Genomic DNA, 6,000 nt, shown 5'->3' on the forward strand with positions numbered 1-6,000 from the left:
AACACTCTGGTTTAAAGCTACGGACTATATTTCGGCGGTCTTAGCATTAAACCAGTGTTTTAATGAGTCTTTTATACTTGGGACGTATCCTGTCTTAACAGAAGAATATATATATATATATATATATATATATATATATATATATATATATATATATATATATATACATAGGGAAAACACAAAGCAATGGACGAATGATGACCAGAGAAAGCTATAAAAAAAAAAGGCCGATAAATGCATTCTCAGCCTCCATTTATTATTAGCGCGGCCCTAATGTGGTGACCCCGACATCATTGAAGCGGAAGTGGGACCGTGAAAATAAACATTCGTGAAAATAAACATTCTTCTTCAATTTTGGCGGCACAATGCAAAGGCGACGTGCTGAACGGTTAATCTCGCACTTTGCGTGATCACACACAGAGAGAGAGAGAGAAAGAGAGAGACAAAGAGAGAGCAGAAGAAGCTGAGGACAGAAAGGAGGGGGGTGTGGGACCTCCATACCTTCCCCGAGCCTCTTCTCCTCTTACCTACCTCACACACAGAGAGAGAGAGAGAGAGAGAGAGAGGAAGGAAAGCAAAGGACATCCTAGAATACTGTGGTGGTAATGACAGACATTTTAGTGGGTCGTTACCCCCTGACAGACGCCCCACAACGAGTGGGGAGGAGGAGACGGGAACTGCATCCAACATTGGAGATACCAAGTAAAATTTGTACTACAATTACACTGCACATCCTAGAATGTTGTGGTGGTAGTGACAGACATTATAGTGGGTGGTTACCCCCTGACAGACACCCCACAACGAGTGGGGAGGGGGAGGGGGGGAGGCAGGATCTGCATCTAACATGGAGATACCAAGTAAAATCTGTACTACAATAGTACTGCGGTGGTAATGACAGACATTTTAGTGCTTAGTTATCCCCTGACAGACACCCCACAACGAGTGGGGGGGAGGGGGGAGACATCGGAGATACCAAATAAGATTTATACTACAATAGCACAGCACATCCTAGAATGCTGTGATGATAATGACAGACATTTCAGTGGGTGGTTACCCCCTGACAGACACACCCTAACAGGTGGGCAGGGGGAAGGGCAAGCCCCGATAATTAATGTCTAAACTAGTATAGTAGGCTACTATTGACCCGTATTATACATTATCGTGATATATATTTAATAAATATTTTTATCCTTTCTATATCCTTTGTATTTATCTAACACAAAAATTATTTATTTGTTTCATATAAATAACAGTCATCTGTAGGCCCATAATAATTCGGTCATATTACTATTTTGTCAAGCAAGCAACTGACTTCAATTATAGTACTCGCTTTAGCTTTGTTTACGAGATGAAAATTAATGTAGCGTGGCTGGAAGACTGGCACTGTAAAGTAGCAAGTAAGTTCTTATCATTATTAGAGTTATTGCTGTAAAATGTCTACGCACATAACATTTGTTAAATAAGAGTAATACGCACCCATTAAATAGACAGTACTACATGTGTAATATATACGTTATAGGCAGGGTACAGATCATAATAATTGCGCTTTAGCCTACTCGGTTTGTTTTATCGAAGCAGGACTACCTTCTTTTGGTTTCAACTGACTTTCATACTAATGAAATCATGGCTACATTTTTGTATTATCGGTTTAAGAATTGTTGTTACTAAAGTCGATTCTTTTTTCGACTGGTGTAAAATTCGTCAGATATAATGCACCTGGCTGAGGAAGGACACAGAGGATCTCTATTGTTTAAGCAATCTCTCCACACCAAGTTATTTCGAACATTTCCATTCCTCAAGAAGATTATGAATAAATATAAGAGCAAACTAGACCAAAGAAATAATCAATAATCACCTAGCATTAATGTAAAGAAAACAAGAGAAATTAAAAATTAGTGCGATTGTGAATTTTTTCTATCGTTACTGTTTAATGAGTAAGTGTTTAGCGGATTGTTAGGGTTTAGTGAGGAAGCGTTTAGTGAATGTTTATGAGTAAGTGTTTGATGAATGTTTAGGGTTTAGTGATTGTTTAATGTGTCAGTATTAAGTGAATGTTTCGTCTTTAGGGTTTTAGTGAATGTTTTGTGAATGTTAAGTGAGCGTTTAGTGAATGCCTTGTGAATGGTAGTGTTTAGTGAATATTTAGTGTGTGAGTATTCAGTGAGTGTTTAGGGTTTTAGTGAATGTTTCTTTAATGTTAAGTGAGCGTTTAGTGAATGTCTTGTGAATGTTAGTGTTTAGCAAATGTTTAGTGAGTAAGTGTTTATTGAGATTTTAATGAGTGGATGTTCATTCACTGTTTAGTATTTAATAAGTAATTTGGTAAGCATTTAGTATGCAATGAGTGCTTAGGGTTTAGTGAGTGTTTAGTGTTTAATTAATGTTTAAGATTGAGTGTTTAGTGAAAGTGTTTAGTGAGTGCCTAGTGAGTGTTGGGTATTCAGAGTGTTTTGTGTTATTGAGTGTGAGTGTATGTTAAGTGAGTGTGTGTGTGTGTGACTGTATGTTAAGTGTGTATGTGTGTTTGTGTGTATGTGTGTGTGTATAGTGAATGAATGCAAGTGTGAGTGCTTACTGAGTAAGTGCATTGTGAGTGTTAGTGTTTAGTGATTGTACTACGCTACTGTTTAGTTAGTGCTTCGCTACTGTATGCAAAGAAAGTCCTGTATTTACACAGGAACCGTTTATGCTTGACACTGCTCAGATCCAAGAGCAGATGCTTAGGACTTAACCACAATGGTTGGAGTGCTTAGGCCTGTTTTCGTAAGGTAATTTTTCTCTGTGAAATTGGGTCAAATAATAATAATAATAATAATAATAATAATAAAGATTTAAAAAAAGTAATAGTAATAAAATATAGTACTAAGAGCTGGACCGAGACCTTTCAATATGGCCTTCCGAAGTCACTCTCGGCAGGGAGATCCCTACTCCAGTGATTGACGCCCTATGCCTTGTACACAGCTGACATATTTGCACATTCGGTTGTCCGATTTTTATGACTGTGTTGGAGACGCATTATAAATCATATTAGCAATGGTAAATACATTGAACAGACGTGAGGATATAATATGATGTTAGTGCCTGTCTACTCGATATAATGAACAATTAAAGTAAAGATATTACTAGAGAGAAAATTAGCCGAATGATGGTTGCCAAAGCCAGCACCGATAGAATGTAATGAAACTCATTACATAGGCTGCCTGTGGTGCGTGCCGGAGTGAATTTAAGAGACAAACACACTCAGCTGGCTTTAAACATCAACCTGCGTAAGTATATGATAGGCCAACTCAATTTGAGGGTCAGGAGCTCCAACTTGTATGATCGTCAACTTCGGGAGGGGAATAGAATGGGTGAAAATGTTTTAATGTTTATAGTTAGCCTATCCAGAACAATTTATTCCCATTTCCGTTTCCAGTAATTATTTGTGTTGTGAAACATCATCTCTTTGTGAATGTGCGGGTGTTAAAACGGATCTTTATGATGGGGCTTTGTTCTTAATATCAATCGAACTCCCATATCCGATAAAAATTTCATTTCATCCACACGAACCAACAGCTACTAAAGAACAATTCAGTTATGGTAAGACACGCTGGGCTACGAACCTCGATATGGCTGCAGTGCCCTAACTATAGGCAAGAAAAGAAAATGACCAAAGACGCTATTAAAACGAGAATACTTATCTTACATTTTTTTTAGAGGAATTGAGAGTGGCACCATATGACTGGTTTAATTATTCAGAAATGGCTCTGCACACATAGTTGTAGCTGTTATCACTTGTGACCCCCTCTCATTCAGATAAAATACTACTTCGTGTGAAGTAATAACTCCACGCCAAAGGATAGTGCTAATATCATATATATATAATATATATATATATATATATATATATATATATATATGTGTGTTGTGTGTGTGTGTGTATGTATATATATATGTATATATATATATATATATATATATATATATATATATATATATATATATATATATATATAGTGTCCAGAAGGAGTCCATGATACGAGATTTAAAAGGCCAAGTTTATTGCATATGATACGTTTCGCACATACATCTGTGTGCATCATCAGTCTGTGAATAAAATACAAAGACATATTATAAATTATCATATAAAATTAAAAGGAATTCACAATCTTAAAAAAAAATAAAGTCTAAGAAAGATTAAAAAGAGCAGTAAATAAAAAGAGAGACTACTAAAAACACCAACCGTCCATGATCAGAGGTGAAGATGGAATGAGTTACAGTTGGCAGAGAGAAGCGACGACAACTATGCCAGGTACAAAGATGACAAGGACAAATTACCGTTTAATGAGGCCACCAGTCTTTTAATGTATAACGACTCCAGCGTTGTTAGTTGGTCAGGATGTTTAACATAATCAATTATTGTAAAATGTTCTTTTTGAATTTCAGTCTTGCATATTATAGAGTGGTTTCTGATATTGGAAAATTCTGGTTGTTTTATCTTCTGACCTGTACGGAAGCTAAAGCCTAAATGGCTACAATATCTGACCCTCAGCAACCTCCGAGTCGATCCAACGTAAGAGCCCGGACATCCAGGGCATGTGAATTTATAAATAACGTTGGATCTCATGAAGGGCTGAAGGCGATCTTCAAAGTTAAAAAACGATCGAAAAGTGCAAAGATTACTCGACACAAGCCTGACTTTAAGACAGGGAATTTCCTGTTCAATTATACGAGTGAGGTTTAAGATAAATTTTGCATCGGACAAATATGGAACAGTAGCATAAAATATTTTCTTCGGTACATCAAAAGTAGTTGATGATGGATGCACAAATTTGGAAAGTACCTTGTTGGTGATTTTATGTACTATATCTTGTGGAAATGAATTGGCTTTGAAAAAGTTTGCCAAGAAAGTCATTTCATTATGAAATATTTGCCATGAGGAAGAATATTTTGAGATCTGCATCCAAAAATATGCAAAAACCTAAAAGAAGGAAAACGATGTAAGTTCGACAAAAAATGTAAATATATACACCCTGTAGCCATGAATCATAATCAAATAAATAATCAATCAAGTAATAAAATCCAAAATAAGAAAGAAACAAATAAAGAGAGGAATAAAGAATATCAGGTAAAAGAAAAAAGCAAGCCATCAACGAGATATGCAGAGATGTCAGCAAGAAATATCAAAGCCTCAGCTCCAAGATTCTACTCAAGAGATAATAACTGTATTTATTATGCAAGAGGATATTGCAGATACGGAGAAAATTGCAGATTCAGACAAAATTAATAATTATGATGAAGGAAGATCAAATATTATGGAAAAGTTGGATTTTTTAATGTTAGAATTTCTGGAAATGAAAAAAAGAACAACATACCAGAACAGGAAAGAGACATGGGAAAATCCTTATTATTACCCATATCAAATGAAGGAGAAAACACGCAAACCATAACAGTGACGAATGCGCAGGGTTTAGTTACGAGTAACTCAAAAAGAAAAATAGAGTACTTAGAAGAACTAACCCAAATTGAAAAGAAAATAGATATAATGAATATAAGTGAAACCTGGTATTCCCAAGAGACTGGGAATGATGATCAAATAAAAGGGTTCCAAACTTATAGATCAGATAGAAAAAATAGGAATCAAGGGGGAACCGCACTATATGGGAAAGACAAAAAACAAGGAAAGAGGCAATTCGAAAAGCTATTAGATATGCTACTAGAATACAACATTCAACAAATAAATCACCTGCCAACAAGAAAGGAAAATACTTTAGACCTAGTATTTGTGAACGAGATGAATTATGTTAAAGAAATAATAGTTTATAATGCGAGTATTTCAGACCATAATGTCATAGAATTAACAGTCCATTCCAAAGCAAGTGAAAACAGAGATAAGCAAGAAATGAAAAAGTGGGAAGCATATGGAAAACACAACTTCTACAGTAAAAATATAAAATGGTCAGAAATAAATGAAGAATTAAACAAAGATAGGGATAACATTTTCGTAAGTGATGACATAAG

This window comes from Macrobrachium nipponense, chromosome 6 (assembly GCF_015104395.2).
Source record: "Macrobrachium nipponense isolate FS-2020 chromosome 6, ASM1510439v2, whole genome shotgun sequence".
Classification (NCBI taxonomy): Eukaryota; Metazoa; Arthropoda; class Malacostraca; order Decapoda; family Palaemonidae; genus Macrobrachium; species Macrobrachium nipponense.